The 20,229-nt window shown below is 38.5% G+C and overlaps 1 non-coding gene and 1 pseudogene across 1 annotated transcript; both read left to right on the forward strand.

Annotated features, from left to right (window-relative positions):
* Positions 1-6,655: 6,655 nt before the first annotated feature.
* On the forward strand, positions 6,656-6,754 carry LOC145596257 (small nucleolar RNA R71; annotated as a pseudogene).
* A 7,608-nt stretch (positions 6,755-14,362) lies between these two features.
* LOC145596286 (small nucleolar RNA R71) lies at positions 14,363-14,468 on the forward strand. The gene has a single exon (XR_014103140.1). It is a non-coding gene; the product is annotated as a small nucleolar RNA R71 (small nucleolar RNA).
* Positions 14,469-20,229: the final 5,761 nt, after the last annotated feature.

Here is a 20,229-nt window from a genome sequence, read left to right on the forward strand (position 1 = left end):
AAATGATATAGGCCAAAGCAAGAACAAAACAAAACACATTGCAAATTTGCCTTGATAGAAACAAAAATCTTTTTGGAGTTTTTCAAAATATAAGAAACATGGAAAAGCATATACAAAGGTGCAAAGCATATATGAATCAAAATCCCACCAAACATGATAGAATACCCTCCCCCAAGCTTGAATGAGACAATACACTCAAACATAAATCATAGAATCCATGGGAGGGGAAAACAAGGAGATTTATCCAACAAACCAACATATGTCCAACAAGTCATCATCCACTAGAGAAAGAGCAAGGAAAGATATTACCGGATTTGAGGTGGGTGTAAATACCCGCAAATGACCCAATTTAAACCTTTCAAAGCTAATTTCTCAAGAATTGAACCTTGTCTCCATATGCTCGCAAAGATAGGAGTCAACCTTCCTTGATTCTTGATCCAAATCGAAGCTCCAAAGTATATCAAGTCATGTACCTAGCAAAAGGCACACAAAAATTTCCATGAGAGAAAAATCTATTCTAAAAAGAAAAGGAAAATCTAATCTAAAACACGGGTTACTTCCCGAGAAAGGCTTGCTTAAGGTCCAAGCTTAACCGCTCTAGTAAAATAATAATTCAACGCACGCAAGAGCTTGTCAAATGCACTACTACACATTTCATATGATAGAAGGTAGGCAAATGACGGAAGAAAAACGTGCAACAAGATCATTGCACGCAAGTGAGAAGGGGGGTGCCAAAAGAAAGAAGAAGAAGGATCAAAAGGAAAAACAAGAAAATAAGAAGAAGAAGGGGGAAAAGAAAAAGAAAAAGGCAAATCCTCCTCACTAAAATATTTTTGGGTGGCAACATCACCCTTTTCCTCAATTTGAGATAAATGACCCACAAGCAAATCCTCATAGACAAAAGGGTCCCCAATGGGCTTACCAACAAAGGAAGGGAGAAAAATAGGGCAATAGGGGATGTGGTCAAACTTTGGAGAGAAAGGGGGATGAGAAATAGGTAAAGGGTTCGCGACTCCCTCAACACAAGGTCTCTCATCGCCAATGAGGGCATGAAAATCAATCATAGAATCCTCAAAAGAAAAACACTCATGATCACCATCTCCCTCAAACATCCAACTCCCAAGAGGAACCACATAATCTCCTCCACTACCTTCATGAACAATAGCTCCCTCAACTTCCTTAAAGCCTAAAGTCTCAAAACCATGCATGAATGGAGGCAAATATAACTCAAAACCATCTCTCTCCCATGAAGCTTTCTTAATCAACTTGTTTAAAAGGTTATGGCTATTCCTTATGCACTCAATAAACACATTTGACATAACCTCAAACGAGTCCAAATACTCATGGATAGAAGAGTCACATTCACACACTTGAGACTCATCACAAAGGGTGGGAGGGTTGGGAATTTCAAATTCAACACTCTCTTCTCTCTCAACTCCCTCACCATCACTCATATGCTCACCAAAGGTATCCTCACACACTCTTGGTTGCTCAAAATCACCATCATCATCCTCAACACACACATTGGATTTGTTATTTTCACACACAAGCATCAAAGATGACAATTGGCTTTTTAGCTCTTCATTTCTCCTTCTTTCCTCCTCAAAACGCTCCTCACTCTTTTTCATCATCTCCAATTGACTTCTCAAACAATTAAGAGTAGACTCCATTTTAGGCCCAAGATCATCACTAAGCTCAACATGCCTAGTTCGAGGTTCCAAGGTAGCAATAAGAGATTCAAAATATGTAGGAGATTGAGGTTTAACAAAAGAAGAAGAAGTACAACCAAGATTGGAAGAATCAACATTGAAATCATGAGCATGTACATCACATTGGGGGGTGGGGGCACAATCAAACATATGAGATTTGTCATCAAAGGAACGAAGCACATCACAAGAAGGCATGGTAAATAATGAAGAATATTGAAACACACCATTAGCATCAACTTGAGCATGTACTCCATTATCATGAACAAAAGGGGAAATAGAATTGAAATCATATGTTCTAGGTTCACTAATGGGATTATGTGACAAATCATGGGAAATCATGCTAACATTAGAAGAATCAAGACATTGCACATCAATATTAGGATCATGATTACCCCTATTATAAACATCCCTAGCAAACCAAACATAAAAATCCCAAGCATCATCAATTGACAATGCTCGAAATTCACCATTGTGCATGCATTCAACTTTATCCCTAGTTTGCTCATTCAAACCAAAATAACAAATCTCACAAGCCTCCCAAAGGCTACTACAATTACAATCAAGAAATCCCTCTAGTCTATTAAAAAATTCACAAAAAGGCTCATTGTCGAATTGAGAATATGAGAGACATGCCATTTTATATAAAGCAAACAAAAGAAATCAAATAAAAGAAAACTATAAACAAAGACCTAGACTCAAGCAATCAAAAACACTCAAACATAGACACCGTTCCCCGGCAACGGCGCCATTTTGGCGTGGGGAAAACTAGGTCGTTGGGCTAATTCTCCCTAAGCCAAACAAAATTTATAAACACTTAACAAACCTAAATACAAGTATAAAGGTAAGTCAAGGGTCGAACCCAAAGGAACGGTAATGTCTAAGTGCTTCCAATTATATACCTAAGCTAGGTCGAAGACAAGAGATAAAAGGTGGCTCTAACAACTACTAAAACGAGAAAACCAACAAAATATAAGAGCTAGGGATTAGGATCCGCAAATAATGGCAATGAACGATGCAAATTGGAATGGAAAGTCGACTAAGTCAAGCAATGTGAGGGAAAATCAATCATGCAACCAAAAGAGCATGTCAAGCTATTCTCCTAGAGGTCTTACTAGCGTCAACTACGATAAACTCTAGCTAGGAAACATCACAAGACACCTCAATCGTGTAAATGCAAGCCACAAATCAATGGTCCGTATCAATGTGAACTTACAATGCAATCTAGTGCAATAATCAAAGTTAGCTACTCTCTAATTAATCACACACATGCACATGATCAATCAACCAAGTTTAATCACATCATCAACTCCATCAATTATCCCCAATTTACATCAATTCATTACATCAAAGCTTCACCAAATCCCTCACCAAACAACTACTCAAACATTATCATCAATTCTATCAATTCAAACATCAATATCCAAAATCAATCATCAATTCATCAAAATCCAATCAAATCAATCAATCAAAACAATGAAAATTAAACAAAGCAATAAATGAGATAGAGTTTAGAAATGCTCATTGATGATAGAGTAAATCTCCAATACAATTGTCACATTTGAATCTTCAATCTCTCAATTACCATTGAAATTCCTCACTTTCTCTCTCTAAAAATCTAATTGTAATTCTAATTCTAATTCTAATTGTGTCCAATTGTCTAATTGTTTCTCTCTCTACCCAAAAATGGGTATTTATAAATACAAAGATAAAAGAAAATAAAATAGAAAAGAAAATAAAAGAAAAAGAAAATAAAAGGAAAAGGAAAAGAAAAGAAAAGAAAAGAAAAGAAAAGAAAATAAAATAATAAAAGAAAATGGAAAAGAAAAATAAAATAAATAAAAAGGAAAACTAAAATTAAAAGAAATGAAAAGGAAAAGAAATCGGAAATTGATGCACATTAATGGGGAAATAATCCCGTGCTTCTCAGGCAACTTCTAGCATCATCCTCAATCAACGGCCAAGATTTAAGCTTCCATGCCACGCACCTCCTTCATACCCAGCTACGTGCGGTCGCAAAGAAGGAAAGTGCGGCCGCGTAGGTTGCGAGTGCGGCCGCACCTGTCGAGGTGTTGAATTGAGGTGGCTGCTCCTTGGTGCTGCTGCCGAGAATAGCTTCGAGGGTGGCTGCAAGTGCTGCGGTTGCTGCAGTTGGTAAGGTGTGGCTGGAGGTGGCGCAATTGGTGAGGTTAATTACAATTGTTGGTGGTGCTTGCGGGGATTATCGCTGCTGCTGGGGTGCGTTGCTGCAATTGTGGGAATTGCTGGTGAATTGGGGTAGTTGTTGGTGTTTGCGGTGGTGGTTAATTGAGGGAGGAGAGGTGGTTGTTGCTGGAATTGGAATGGAGTCGGAGCTGCTGTTGCGTGGTGTGGTGGCTGTGGCTTGAGCTGCGAAGGTGGCTGTGGGTGCTGGTGGTGTTTGGGGGCAGCAGGGGATGCGGTGGCTGCGTGGAGTGGTGGTGCTGGCTGGGAGTTGCGAGGGTGAGGTTGTGGTGTGCGTGATGTTGCGGGGCTTGTGGCAGCAGCTGGTGAGAAATGCATGATGAGTGAGGAGCAGGGGAAGGAGATCAGGAACAGGGGAAGAGGAAGAAAAATTGCTGCCTCCTATAATCACCATGACCATCATCACCATGATGGTGACGAAGACTCAAGTGTGCAGTAGCTATCATCAATTTGGACTTCGAACCAACACCTACAAACGCACATAAAACCGAGGAATAAAAATAAAGTAAAATAAAACTAAAACTAAAAAATAAAAGTAAAAGAAATAAAATAAAAAATGAAAATAACAAAAGAAAGAAAATAAAATAAAATGAAAATAAAATAAAGAAAAGAAAATGAAATAAAAATAAAATCAAATAAACTAAAATAAAATAAAATAAAATAAAACTAAATCTATAAAATCTAAAATAAAAAGGAAACAACTAAAATAACGAAAATAAAAGAAATAAAAGAGAAAATACTAGAAAACCATAGAAATGCTCAAAAGCCGTAAAATAAGAGAACAAAGGTAGAAAAGAGAGAAAAAGCATAAAACCGAGCATTTATTGAGCAAGAAAGCAATGAAAAGAGGACAAAAAGGACCTAAATGCTCATCAAATGTGTGCCATTTATGACACACATCAGTAATACGACCTCTCTTAACATCTATCAAGGCTCCCGAGGTGGCTAAGAAAGGCCTTCCTATGATGATAGGGATATGGTCATCTTCCGCAATCTCAAGCACAATGAAATCAACGGGAATGGTGAACTCTCCTATCTTGAGAGGAACATCCTCAACTCTCCCCTTAGGAAACTTGATAGACCGATCGGCCAATTGAAGGGTCATATTAGATGGAAGAAGTTCACCTAGCTTAAGTTTCTTAAAAACGGAATAAGGCATGATACTAACACTGGCACCAAGATCACAAAGAGCATTTTGAAACTATTTTCCTTTGATTTTGCAAGGTACGGAGAACTTTCCGGGATCCTTCAACTTTTGGGGTAGGTCGTTTTGAAAAAAGGCACTAAAGCACTCCCCTAGATTCGCCGGTTCCACCAAATTTCAATCTCTCTTACCGCTCAAAATTTCCTTAAGAAACTTAGCATAGTTTGGCATTTGTTCTACAACATCGGTAAAAGGAAGAGTAAGATGAAGTTGCTTAAGCATGTCAATGAATTTCCCAAATTGCTCATCCAATTTATGCCTATTGTGCTTTTGGGGGTAAGGAAGTCTAGGTTTGTAAACCTCATCTTGCTTCCGCTCTTTCTCCTTAGGCTTATCATTGGAATCCTCACTCATCTTGCTAGGCTCTTCATTCTTATTCTCTTCACTCGAATCATTCTCCTTTTCACTCTCCTTACTCTTCTTAGGAACACTCTCTTTAAGGCACTTACCACTCCTAGTGGTAATAGCACACATCGGTTCCCTAGAATCAACTTCTTGTGAGGGAAAAAGAGTTGGACTAGCACAATCTTTCAAAGGGTTGGCTAGTTGAACAATTTGGTTCTCAAGCATCTTTCCATGAGTAAATAGGACCTCAAACATTTTGTTACAAGACAATGTGAATTCATTCAACATCTTAGATTGATCCATCATGAAATTTTCTAGCCTATTCAATTGGGATTGTTGAGTAAAGAAATCATCACCTTGGCTTTGAGTCCTTGGAGTAATTTGGGGTGGGGTATCTCTTTGAACATCATTTTGAAAATTTCCCCTACCTTGATTACTCCAAATACCCTTACCATGATTTTGTCCGGAATTTTGATTATGGTTACCATAACCTTGATCATGATCCCCATATTCTTGGCCATAGCTTTGATCATTACAACAAAAGTTGTTATGGTTACCACAAAATTCTCGAGTCACACGGTTACCATTACCACTCTTTTGGTTGTAATTATCATAGCTCCCATTATTGTGATAATTCCTATTTCCAACAATCTTTTGAGCATTAAATCTAGGTCCAAAATCATTATTATCATCACAATTCACATGCACATTCTCATATCCATCATATCTATCACAAGGAACATTGGAGCAATTAGAAGCATCATGATCATTATTTCCACACATATCACAAACCAAGCATTCTCTAATCATGCAACAAGAAGCAAAAGGAGGGTTAGAGTAGGAAGATGTACCTCTCCCCTTAAATTGGGAGGGAAGACTAGAAGCTTGTGAAGGACTCTCGAGCTTGTTCTTGAGAGAATTCATCTCCTTTCCTAACTCCGAGACCATTGTGGACAATTCGTTGATGACATAAGATTGATCGGTTGAGCAACTTGTGCTTGCCGATTCCCTCTCCACATCATACCAATCCATGTAATTCCTTACCACATCATCTATTACATCCATAACCTCTTCTTCCGTCTTGTTCATGATTGGCCCTCCAGCTCCGGCATCTAGGCTCGATCTACCTTGAAAGCTCAAACCTCTATAGAAGATTTGGATCACTTGATATGTTGGAATTCCGTGGTGAGGGCATTCCCTTTGGTAGTCCTTGTATCTCTCCCATGCTTCATAGAGATTCTCTCTAGGAAATTGCTTAAAACTTTGGATTGAGGCTCTAGCCTCCGCCGTCTTCTTTGGTGGGTAGAAACGGGACAAGAAAGCCTTTGTGACATCATCCCATGTCTTCAAGGAATTGGGCTTCACTTCTTTGTCAAGCCATTCCAAAGATCTTCCTATGAGAGAGAAAGGGAACAACTTAAGGCGGATAAACTCTTGAGAAACTCCATTGACATTGATAGTGTTGCAATATTTTTCAAACTCCTTAAGATGGTTCAATGGGCTCTCGTTCTTTGCCGCACTATATTATCTCCTCTCAATTAGGGTGATCATTGCCGGCCTAATTTCAAAATTGCTTGCCGGTGTTGTAGGTGGAGCTATGCCGCTCTCATACCTATATGCACCGGGCACTCCAAGTTCCTTCAAGGTAACTCTTGAATTACTTCCCATGGCTAGGGATCTAAGCACACAAAACTCAAAGAAAATGTTAGTAGCACGGCTACAAGTGTAGCCTAAAGTGTAAAATCTTTTTGTATTTTGCAAATAAAGTGGAATAGACTCAACAACAACATGCACTCAAAGCACCATTCCCCGGCAACGGCGCCATTTTGACAGGAAGGAGAACGGTAGGTCGTTGGGCTACCACCCCACCCAATCAAACAACATTTGTAACTTAACAAACCCCTATTTAGTGTAGCGGTAAGTCAAGGTCGAACCCAAAGGAATGGAGGTCAAATGCACGATGCCTAAGTTAAGCTATTCCGAAATCTAGAAGGGGTTTATGGTAGAAACTAAGGCTAAGCTAGGCGATGCAAAAGGCTTGTACTAAATGAATGCTAAGGCACTAGGGGAATGGATCCACATGCATCAACGATGAAGTTCAATCAACTTGGGGAATTAACCAATCAAGTCAAGCAATGTGAGGGAAAACCGAAATTGCAACCAAGAGAGTACATCAAGCTATTCTCCTAGAGGTCTAATTAGCGTCAACTACATCAAACACTAGCTAGGAAACATCACAAGATATCTCAATCGAGTAAATGTAAGCCACAAATCAATGGTCCGTATCAATGTTAACTCACAATGCAATCTAGTGTGAATAACAAGGGTGATCAAGCCTAATCAAGCACACACATGCACAAAATCAATCAACCAATTTAATCTCATTATCAACTCAATCAATTTTCCCCGAAATTAATCTCAATTCATCATCAAAACATGCTTCACCACTACCCTAGCAAATAAACTACTCACAATCCATAAAGAACAACAAAATCAAAACTAAACTAATCATCATTCCCAAATTCATCAATTGAAATCAAATTGAAACCAACAAATTCAATCAAATCAATCAATCTATCAATTAACCAAATCAAACAACAACACTAATGAAATCAAACATTGAATTGCATTAAAGAGTAAAGAATCCTTACAAACTTGATAGAAATCAAATCAAATGAAGTAATCTTCAATCATCAATCATCAAACCCACACTTTCTCTCTCTAAAAATGCTAAGAGCCAATGTTTTCTCTCTCTAGGATCTAATCTAATCTAATTCTTTCCTTGAAGATCTAATCTTCTCTCTATATATGGAAAGAAAATAACTAACAATCCCAAGAGGAAGTTGGGAAAGACGTCCAAAAATAGACCCACGTCGGTGCGGGCGCTCGAAGGAGAGAGAATGGTGCGCACGGGAGCACACCCAGACAGGTGCGCCCGCACGCACCTGATGTGCGGCCGCATACGACAGATGTGCGGCCGCACACTCCTCTAGTGCGCCCGCACAACCCTGGGTCTTTCCCCCTTCTTCTCTTCGTCCTAGCTCAAGCAGTGCACACATCCTAGGTGATGATGATGGAGGACAAAGTAGGCAGAAACTTTCTTGAATTTCTTGAAAAGTATAAGCCATGAGGAAGGCATATACAAAGCCTTGAAGCTTGCCCCTTGGATCCACCTTTGACTTGAAGCTTCTTGCACCATCTCTAGGCATGAAAACAATGAAAGCTCATAGAGAGGAAGCTCGGGAATTCTTGGACAATCAATTACCACCTATAAACAAAGGATAAAAAGCAAGTAAAAGGAAAAATAGCAAGTAAACTAGAAAAAGCATGAAATAGAGAAACTAACTACAAAAATCATAAAATGAAGAAAACAAGAATAAAACTAAGGAAAACTGAAGAAAATAGAGATAAAATGAAATAGAAATCATCCAAAAAGGAACCAAATGAGTGCCATAAATGTCACTCATCAAATTCCCCCAAGCTAAACTTTTGCTCGTCCTCGAGCAAAACAAAGCAAGAAAGAATGAGGATGAAAATTTTATTGAAAACGAAAAAGAAAGACCCAAGATAAGAATATACACTAAAACTCACTGTCGTAGGAATCACGGTTGTTTTTAGCTACAACAAGCCCTTTAAACCCCAAAGTCGCCTATGTGGACGAGTGAGGTCTCGTAAGGGTATCCTAAGAGTTTGACCCATAACTCTCCACCAAACATCAATGAGGCAAACCATAAATATAAAAGAAAGAAAATGAAATAAAAACAAACCTTTGCGAAATGAACCAACATAAAGACTACAATGCAAATGAATGACAATCTTTCTCAAGTAGTTAAGGTATGCACGTTTCAAGATATCCAAGGTTGATTGAAACATAGGGTATGCTAGGCATAGGAACTAGTTATCACAATTCACTTTCATCCCAAACAATCTTACCGCGTTCTTCCCACTAGTCTCAAATCTCCCTTTAGTGAGCGTCCCGATGATTCCCCGAAGGAACCGGACAAAGAAATGTTTTTAGGCTACTCGACATCTTGACTATGCATCCCCTTTCCGTAGGCAAAGACCCATGATGCCCTCCCCCGAATAGTGACTCAACTATCTAGGTCGAAAGGTCTTTCCCAAAGGTTGTAACGTTAGGAAATGAGGGTGAAGGTAGGCTAAAAATTTGAAATTTGGTGGTTTTCCTAAAAATGAAGCAAAGAATGGCCAATTCATGGAAACACAATTAAGTAATCACCAATCCAAACAAAAATACTCACACCCCCAAGCTTATTCAAAGCTATATACCACAAACATATACACAAAAAGCGTGAGAACGCTTCCCCCCAAGCTTAAATGGAGCATTGTCCTCAATGCTCAAAAAGGGAGAAAACTCTCATCAAAATATTTTTGAATTTTTCATTTTTCTCTTTTTTTTCTCTTCTTTTTTTTAGTGCTTTGTCCTCGCCTCTTTTAACTTTGGACGGCGTTTTCGATTTTTGCACTTATTTGTCCATGCCTTTTATAATATAGGACGGCTTTTACTCATACACATTTTCCATTATTCACGAGGAAATCATAACACAATCTTGCTTTCTTAAGAACCAAACATTCCAACTTCTTCACCACAAACTCCATCAAGAATGATCAATTGCTTCACAAAAACCAAGAAAAGAAAGAAAATGAAACAAAAGGCCAAAGAGCTAATGATGTGGCTTGAAAAGAAGGGATAAGGCTCAAATGTTTGCAAGAAGGCAAATGTAAACCCAAAAATAAAGAAAATAACTAAATATAACAAAAATGAAAATATCACCCCGAAAAATGTGCCTTTGTCCTTCCTAGATAGTTCGGTCTCGTGTTTGAGAATCATACATCAAGCTTTATTAGATTAGGTTTGGATAGTCAAGGATCCACGCCGCTCATTCAAAGAATGTAGAAGGCTAGAAAAACAAGTAACCTCACAGGGATGTGGCAAAAACTCACTAATGGTGTCAAATCAACTATAAGAAGCAACTACCAACGTACCACAGACAAGTAGAATCCGGCTTCATGATCCCCCTAGTTCAAACCAACTACCCTAGCATACACCTATCCTAGAGTCAACCGAACATAGTCTCAAACCGTGCATACCTTTACAACCTAGGAAGAAAATCATGCAAAAGACAAAGTCCAATGTGCAAAGTCCAATTCAAAAGAAAAGTGAAAAATAAGGCCTTAAAATCATACCACAAAGAAAAATGAAAGAAAATAAAAGAAAGGGAAAATAAAAGAAAATAAAAGAAAAGTAATGGAACATAGAAAAAGGAAAATAGGAGAAATAATATGAAATGGACTAGAAGGCAAGTTAAACACATAAGAATCCCAATTGACAAACAAGTGATTGATCGACATCATCGTCATCGATCCCAAACACATTACGTGTTAACAAGCATCCATCCTCGAACCATTCAACTTCCCCTAAACTAATCCTATTCTATGCAACCAAGAAAAATAAAGAGAAAAATAAGAAAGATCTCACCGGCTCCAAGCTCAGCAAAAATTAACGAAGCAAGTAGAAACCACCTCGTTGCATTCCATATCCAAAAGCTTCGTCAAGAAACCAAGTAAGAAAAGGAAAATAAAAGAAACTATAAACAAAGAAAATGGTTAGTAACTTCAAAACAAATTAAAGAAAAGAAAACAACAAATAAAAGGAAACTAAACTAAGCAAAAAGTATATACAACTAAAGCAAATAAAAGCTAAACTAATCAAAGAGTAAAAAGAATAAAAGAAAGGAAACTAAAGAAGCAAGAAAGTAACTAAACAAACTAAAGAACTAAACTAAACTACAAGATTTTGATTCAAGGGAATTTGATGGTGAATGGTGAGTGCGGAGTGCGTACAAGTGAGCAGGGTTTGAGAGGGAGAGCGTGAGGTAGGACATGAGGAATGAGGGAATGAATGAAAGAAGAAGGAAAAAGAAATAAAAGGGAACGGCTACAGGGGTTGTGCGGCCGCACTTGTAGCTTATGCGCCCGCACACGCAAGGTGTGCGCCCGCACACACCTGATGTGCGGCCGCACCTTGCTGTGCTTCTCCGTTCGTTCTTTTCCTCTTATTTTTGATACTCACTGACCACTTGGGTGCGCACATGAATCATGATGGTGATGTGGAACACCATAGGCAGTAGCTAAAAACATTTTTAAAGATCTCAAAGTTAAAGATTCATGTGCTCACCACAAAAACTCACTAAGTATCAACTTCCTCCAACCTTTGAAACATGAAATTCCTATCTTACCTCTCTAAAATTCTTACCCCTTTTACGTATAATTTCGATTGGAATCGAACAAAATATGATATGCGCCACGAACACCTTCCATTCACCATGCATTCTTGAAGAAATCCAATATCGCAAAGTTCATCCTAAAATCCAAACAAGTAGAAAAGTGAAAGCAAAGAAAAAGTAATAAAAGAAACAAAAACAAGAAAACTCAAAAATCAAAAAGAAAAGTTAGAATCTCCGGGTTGCCTCCCGGGAAGCGCTTGCTTAAGGTTCTAAGCTCGACCCTTCCTCCAAATCATGGAGGGTCAAAGAACACCACCTTCTTCAAGGTAGTAGAAAGAGCAAATTCCTCTTCAACTTCTAGCAACTTCTCGTTGTTGCTTGATAAGCTTTCATACAAAGACCTTTCAAATGCAAGCTTTACTTTCCTCAACTTCTTTCTCTTTCTCTTTCTCTTTTTCTTAGAAGCTCGTGCTCTTTTCTTTGCCTTGTTTTTCTTCGTAAATGGTCCTTCACCATCTAAACTCATAGAAAGATCACCTTCATCTTGAGGTTGGAGTTCAAACCAATGAGGAATATCAACTTCCTCCTCGTCCATAAGCTTGGGAATCATCACTTTATCTTCACTAACCTTCTTGCTATAACAACTCAAAAGCACATCATCATATTTCTCAAGAAAATCGGTATGTGAAGAATCAATAGTGCATACATCATCAATAGGGCGAGGGGAATTAACACACATAATTCCTTTTACAAGGGACAAAGACTCATGTGTTGGTTTCAAATCAAAACTTTCCTCATTCTTACCAATTCTCAAGGTAATAAGACCTCTCTTAACATCTATCAAGGCTCCCGAGGTGGCTAAGAAAGGCCTTCCTAAGATGATAGGGATATGGTCATCTTCCGCAATCTCAAGCACAATGAAATCAACGGGAATGGTGAACTCTCCTATCTTGAGAGGAACATCCTCAACTCTCCCCTTAGGAAACTTGATAGACCGATCGGCCAATTGAAGGGTCATATTGGATGGAAGAAGTTCACCTAGCTTAAGTTTCTTAAAAACGGAATAAGGCATGATACTAACACTAGCACCAAGATCACAAAGAGCATTTTGAAACAATTTTCCTTTGATTTTGCAAGGTACGGAGAAATTTCCGGGATCCTTCAACTTTTGGGGTAGGTCGTTTTGAAAAAAGGCACTAAAGCACTCCCCTAGATTCGCCGGTTCCACCAAATTGCAATCTCTCTTACTGCTCAAAATTTCCTTAAGAAACTTAGCATAGTTTGGCATTTGTTCTACAACATCGGTAAAAGGAAGGGTAAGATGAAGTTGCTTAAGCATGTCGATGAATTTCCCAAATTGCTCATCCAATTTATGCCTATTGTGCTTTTGGGGGTAAGGAAGTCTAGGTTTGTAAACCTCATCTTGCTTCCGCTCTTTCTCCTTAGGCTTATCATTGGAATCCTCACTCATCTTGCTAGGCTCTTCATTCTTATTCTCTTCACTCGAATCATTCTCCTTTTCACTCTCCTTACTCTTCTTAGGAACACTCTCTTTAAGGACCTTACCACTCCTAGTGGTCATAGCACACATCGGTTCCCTAGAATCAACTTCTTGTGAGGGAAAAAGAGATGGACTAGCACAATCTTTCAAAGGGTTGGCTAGTTGAACAATTTGGTTCTCAAGCATCTTTCCATGAGTAAATAGGACCTCAAACATTTTGTTATAAGACAATATGAATTCATTCAACATCTTAGATTGATCCATCATGAAATTTTCTAGCCTATTCAATTGGGATTGTTGAGTAAAGAAATCATCACCTTGGCTTTGAGTCCTTGGAGTAATTTGGGGTGGGGTATCTCTTTGAACATCATTTTGAAAATTTTCCCTACCTTGATTACTCCAATTACCCTTACCATGATTTTGTCCGGAATTTTGATTATGGTTACCATAACCTTGATCATAATCCCCATATTCTTGGCCATAGCTTTGATCATTACAACAAAAGTTGTTATGGTTACCACAAAATTCTTGAGTCACACGGTTACCATTACCACTCTTTTGGTTGTAATTATCATAGCTCCCATTATTGTGATAATTCCTATTCCCAACAATCTTTTGAGCATTAAATCTAGGTCCAAAATCATTATTATCATCACAATTCACATGCACATTCTCATATCCATCATATCTATCACAAGGAACATTGGAGCAATTAGAAGCATAATGATCATTCTTTCCACACATATCACAAACCAAGCATTCTCTAATCATGCAACAAGAAGCAAAAGGAGGGTTAGAGTAGGAAGATGTACCTCTCCCCTTAAATTGGGAGGGAAGACTAGAAGCTTGTGAAGGACTCTCGAGCTTGTTGTTGAGAGAATTCATCTCCTTTCCTAACTCCGAGACCATTGTGGACAATTCGTTGATGACATAAGATTGATCGGTTGAGCAACTTGTGCTTGCCGATTCCCTCTCCAGATCATGCCAATCCATGTAATTCCTTACCACATCATCTATTACATCCACAACCTCTTCTTCCGTCTTGTTCATGATTGGCCCTCCGGCTCCGGCATCTAGGCTCGATCTACCTTGAAAGCTCAAACCTCTATAGAAGATTTGGATCACTTGATATGTTGGAATTCCGTGGTGAGGGCATTCCCTTTGGTAGTCCTTGTATCTCTCCCATGCTTCATAGAGATTCTCTCTAGGCAATTGCTTAAAACTTTGGATTAAGGCTCTAGCCTCCGCCGTCTTCTTTGGTTGGTAGAAACGGGACAAGAAAGCCTTTGTGACATCATCCCATGTCTTCAAGGAATTGGGCTTCACTTCTTTGTCTAGCCATTCCAAAGATCTTCCTATGAGAGAGAAAGGGAACAACTTAAGGCGGATAAACTCTTGAGAAACTCCATTGACATTGATAGTGTTGCAATATTTTTCAAACTCCTTAAGATGGTTCAATGGGCTCTCGTTCTTTGCCCCACTATATTGTCTCCTCTCAATTAGGGTGATCATTGCCGGCCTAATTTCAAAATTGCTTGCCGGTGTTGTAGGTGGAGCTATGCCGCTCTCATACGTATATGCACCGGGCACTCCAAGTTCCTTCAAGGCAACTCTTGAATTACTTCCCATGGCTAGGGATCTAAGCACACAAAACTCAAAGAAAATGTTAGTAGCACGGCTACAAGTGTAGCCTAAAGTGTAAAATCTTTTTGTATTTTGCAAATAAAGTGGAATAGACTCAACAACAACATACACTCAAAGCACCATTCCCCGGCAACGGCGCCATTTTGACGGGAAGGAGAACGGTAGGTCGTTGGGCTACCACCCCACCCAATCAAACAACATTTGTAACTTAACAAACCCCTATTTAGTGTAGTGGTAAGTCAAGGTCGAACCCAAAGGAATGGAGGTCAACTGAACGATGCCTAAGTTAAGCTATTCCGAAATATAGAAGGGGTTTATGGTAGAAACTAAGGCTAAGCTAGGCGATGCAAAAGGCTTGTACTAAATGAATGCTAAGGCACTAGGGGAATGGATCCACATGCATCAACGATGAAGTTCAATCAACTTGGGGAATTAACCAATCAAGTCAAGCAATGTGAGGGAAAACCAAAATTGCAACCAAGAGAGTACATCAAGCTATTCTCCTAGAGGTCTAATTAGCGTCAACTACATCAAACACTAGCTAGGAAACATCACAAGATATCTCAATCGAGTAAATATAAGCCACAAATCAATGGTCCGTATCAATGTTAACTCACAATGCAATCTAGTGTGAATAACAAGGGTGATCAAGCCTAATCAAGCACACACATGCACAAAATCAATCAACCAATTTAATCTCATTATCAACTCAATCAATTTTCCCCCAAATTAATCTCAATTCATCATCAAAACATGCTTCACCACTACCCTAGCAAATAAACTACTCAAAATCCATAAAGAACAGCAAAATCAAAACTAAACTAATCATCATTCCCAAATTCATCAATTGAAATCAAATTGAAACCAACAAATTCAATCAAATCAATCAATCTATCAATTAACCAAATCAAACAACAATACTAATGAAATCAAACATTGAATTGCATTAAAGAGTAAAGAATCCTTACAAACTTGATAGAAATCAAATCAAATGAAGTAATCTTCAATCATCAATCATCAAACCCACACTTTCTCTCTATAAAAATGCTAAGAACTAATGTTTTCTCTCTCTAGGATCTAATCTAATCTAATTCTTTCCTTGAAGATCTAATCTTCTCTCTATATATGGAAAGAAAATAACTAACAATCCCAAAAGGAAGTTGGGAAAGGCGTCCAAAAATAGACCCACGTCGGTGCGGGCGCTCGAAGGAGAGAGAATGGTGCGCACGGGAGCACACCCAGACAGGTGCGCCCGCACGCACCTGATGTGCGGCCGCATACGACAGATGTGCGGCCGCACACTCCTCTAGTGCGCCCGCACAACCCTGGGTCTTTCCCCCTTCTTCTCTTCGTCCTAGCTCAAGCAGTGCACACATCCTAGGTGATGATGATGGAGGACAAAGTAGGCAGAAACTTTCTTGAATTTCTTGAAAAGTATAAGCCATGAGGAAGGCATATACAAAGCCTTGAAGCTTGCCCCTTGGATCCACCTTTGACTTGAAGCTTCTTGCACCATCTCTAGGCATGAAAACAATGAAAGCTCATAGAGAGGAAGCTCGGGAATTCTTGGACAATCAATTACCACCTATAAACAAAGGATAAAAAGCAAGTAAAAGGAAAAATAGCAAGTAAACTAGAAAAAGCATGAAATAGAGAAACTAACTACAAAAATCATAAAATGAAGAAAACAAGAATAAAACTAAGGAAAACTGAAGAAAATAGAGATAAAATGAAATAGAAATCATCCAAAAAGGAACCAAATGAGTGCCATAAATGTCACTCATCAAATTCCCCCAAGCTAAACTTTTGCTCGTCCTCGAGCAAAACAAAGCAAGAAAGAATGAGGATGAAAATTTTATTGAAAACGAAAAAGAAAGACTCAAGATAAGAATATACACTAAAACTCACTGTCGTAGGAATCACGGTTGTTTTTAGCTACAACAAGCCCTTTAAACCCCAAAGTCGCCTATGTGGACGAGTGAGGTCTCGTAAGGGTATCCTAAGAGTTTGACCCATAACTCTCCACCAAACATCAATGAGGCAAACCATAAATATAAAAGAAAGAAAATGAAATAAAAACAAACCTTTGCGAAATGAACCAACATAAAGACTACAATGCAAATGAATGACAATCTTTCTCAAGTAGTTAAGGTATGCACGTTTCAAGATATCCAAGGTTGATTGAAACATAGGGTATGCTAGGCATAGGAACTAGTTATCACAATTCACTTTCATCCCAAACAATCTTACCGCGTTCTTCCCACTAGTCTCAAATCTCCCTTTAGTGAGCGTCCCGATGATTCCCCGAAGGAACCGGAAAAAGAAATGTTTTTAGGCTACTCGACATCTTGACTATGCATCCCCTTTCCGTAGGCAAAGACCCATGATGCCCTCCCCCGAACAGTGACTCAACTATCTAGGTCGAAAGGTCTTTCCCAAAGGTTGTAACGTTAGGAAATAAGGGTGAAGGTAGGCTAAAAATTTGAAATTTGGTGGTTTTCCTAAAAATGAAGCAAAGAATGGCCAATTCTTGGAATCACAATTAAGTAATCACCAATCCAAAACAAAAATACTCACACCCCCAAGCTTATTCAAAGCTATATACCACAAACATATACACAAAAAGCGTGAGAACGCTTCCCCCCAAGCTTAAATGGAGCATTGTCCTCAATGCTCAAAAAGGGAGAAAACTCTCATCAAAATATTTTTGAATTTTTCATTTTTCTCTTTTTTTTCTCTTCTTTTTTTTAGTGCTTTGTCCTCGCCTCTTTTAACTTTGGACGGCGTTTTCGATTTTTGCACTTATTTGTCCATGCCTTTTATAATATAGGACGGCTTTTACTCATACACATTTGCCGTTATTCACAAGGAAATCATAACACAATCTTGCTTTCATAAGAACCAAACATTCCAACTTCTTCACCACAAACTCCATCAAGAATGATCAATTGCTTCACAAAAACCAAGAAAAGAAAGAAAATGAAACAAAAGGCCAAAGATCTAAAGATGTTGCTTGAAAAGAAGGGATAAGGCTCAAATGTTTGCAAGAAGGCAAATGTAAACCCAAAAATAAAGAAAATAACAAAATATAACAAAAATGAAAATACCACCCAGAAAAATGTGCCTTTGTCCTTCCTAGATAGTTCGGTCTCGTTTTTGAGAATCATACATCAAGCTTTATTAGATTAGGTTTGCATAGTCAAGGATCCACGCCGCTCATTCAAAGAATGTTGAAGGCTAGAAAAACAAGTAACCTCACAAGGATGTGGCAAAAACTCACTAATGGTGTCAAATCAACTATAAGAAGCAACTACCAACGTACCACAAACAAGTAGAATCCGGCTTCATGATCCCCCTAGATCAAACCAACTACCCTAGCATACACCTATCCTAGAGTCAACCGAACATAGTCTCAAACTGTGCATACCTTTACAACCTAGGAAGAAAATCATGCAAAAGACAAAGTCCAATGTGCAAAGTCCAATTCAAAAGAAAAGTGAAAAATAAGGCCTTAAAATCATACCACAAAGAAAAATGAAAGAAAATAAAAGAAAGGGAAAATAAAAGAAAATAAAAGCGAAATGGACTAGAAGGCAAGTTAAACACATAAGAATCCCAATTGACAAATAAGTGATCGATCGACATCATCGTCATCGATCTCAAACACATTACGTGTTAACAAGCATCCATCCTCGAACCATTCAACTTCCCCTAAACTAATCCTATTCTATGCAACCAAGAAAAATAGAGAGAAAAATAAGAAAGATCTCACCGGCTCCAAGCTCAGCAAAAATTAATGAAGCAAGTAGAAACCACCTCGTTGCATTCCATATCCAAAAGCTTCTTCAAGAAACCAAGTAAGAAAAGGAAAATAAAAGAAACTATAAACAAAGAAAATGGTTAGTAACTTCAAAACAAAGAAAAGAAAACAACAAATAAAAGGAAACTAAACTAAGCAAAAAGCATATACAACTAAAGGAAATAAAAGCTAAACTAATCAAAGAGTAAAAAGAATAAAAGAAAGGAAACTAAAGAAGCAAGAATGTAACTAAACAAACTAAAGAACTAAACTAAACTACAAGATTTGGATTCAAGGGAATTTGATGGTGAATGGTGAGTGAGGAGTGCGTACAAGTGAGGAGGATTTGAGAGGGAGAGCGTGAGGTAGGAGATGAGGAATGAGGGAATGAATGAAATAAGAAGGAAGAAGAAATAAAAGGGAACGACTACAGGGGGTGTGCGGCCGCACTTGTAGCTTGTGCGCCCGCACAAGCAAGGTGTGCGCCCGCACAGACCTGTGTGCGGCCGCACCTTGCTGTGCTTCTCCGTTCGTTCTTTTCCTCTTATTTTTGATACTCACTGACCACTTAAGTGCGCACATGAATCATGATGGTGATGAGGAACACCATAGGCAGTAGCTAAAAACATTTTTTAAGAGCTCAAAGTTAAAGATTCATGTGCTCACCGCAAAAACTCACTAAGTATCAACTTCCTCCAACCTTTGAAACATGAAATTCCTATCTTACCTCTCTAAAATTCTTACCCCTTTTACCTATAATTTCGATTGGAATCGAACAAAATATGATATGCGCCACGAACACCATCCATTCCCCATGCATTCTTGAAGAAATCCAATCTCGCAAAGTTCATCCTAAAAATCCAAACAAGTAGAAAAGTGAAAGCAAAGAAAAAGTAATAAAAGAAACAAAAACAAGAAAACTCAAAAATCAAAAAGAAAAGTTAGAATCTCCGGGTTGCCTCTCGGGAAGCGCTTGCTTAAGGTCCTAAGCTCGACCCTTCCTCCAAATCATGGAGGGTCAAAGAACAACACCTTCTTCAAGGTAGTAGACAGAGCAAATTTCTCTTCAACTTCTAGCAACTTCTCGTTGTTGCTTGATAAGCTTTCATACAAAGACCTTTCAAATGCAAGCTTTACTTTCCTCAACTTCTTTCTCTTTCTCTTTATCTTTTTCTTAGAAGCTCGTGCTCTTTTCTTTGCCTTGTTTTTCTTCGTAAATGGTCCGTCACCATCTAAACTCATAGAAAGATCACCTTCATCTTGAGGATGGAGTTCAAACCAATGAGGAATATCAACTTCCTCCTCGTCCATAAGCTTGGTAATCATCACTTTATCTTCACTAACCTTCTTGCTATAACAACTCAAAAGCACATCATCATAATTCTCAAGAAAATCGGTATGTGAAGAATCAATAGTGCATACATCATCAATAAGGCGAGGGGAATTAACACACATAATTCCTTTTACAAGGGACAAAGACTCATGTGTTGGTTTCAAATCAAAACTTTCCTCATTCTTACCAATTCTCAAGGTAATACGACCTTTCTTAACATCAATCAAGG

Source organism: Chenopodium album, chromosome 19 (genome assembly GCF_948465745.1).
Source record: "Chenopodium album chromosome 19, dcCheAlbu1.1, whole genome shotgun sequence".
Lineage (NCBI taxonomy): Eukaryota > Viridiplantae > Streptophyta > Magnoliopsida > Caryophyllales > Amaranthaceae > Chenopodium > Chenopodium album.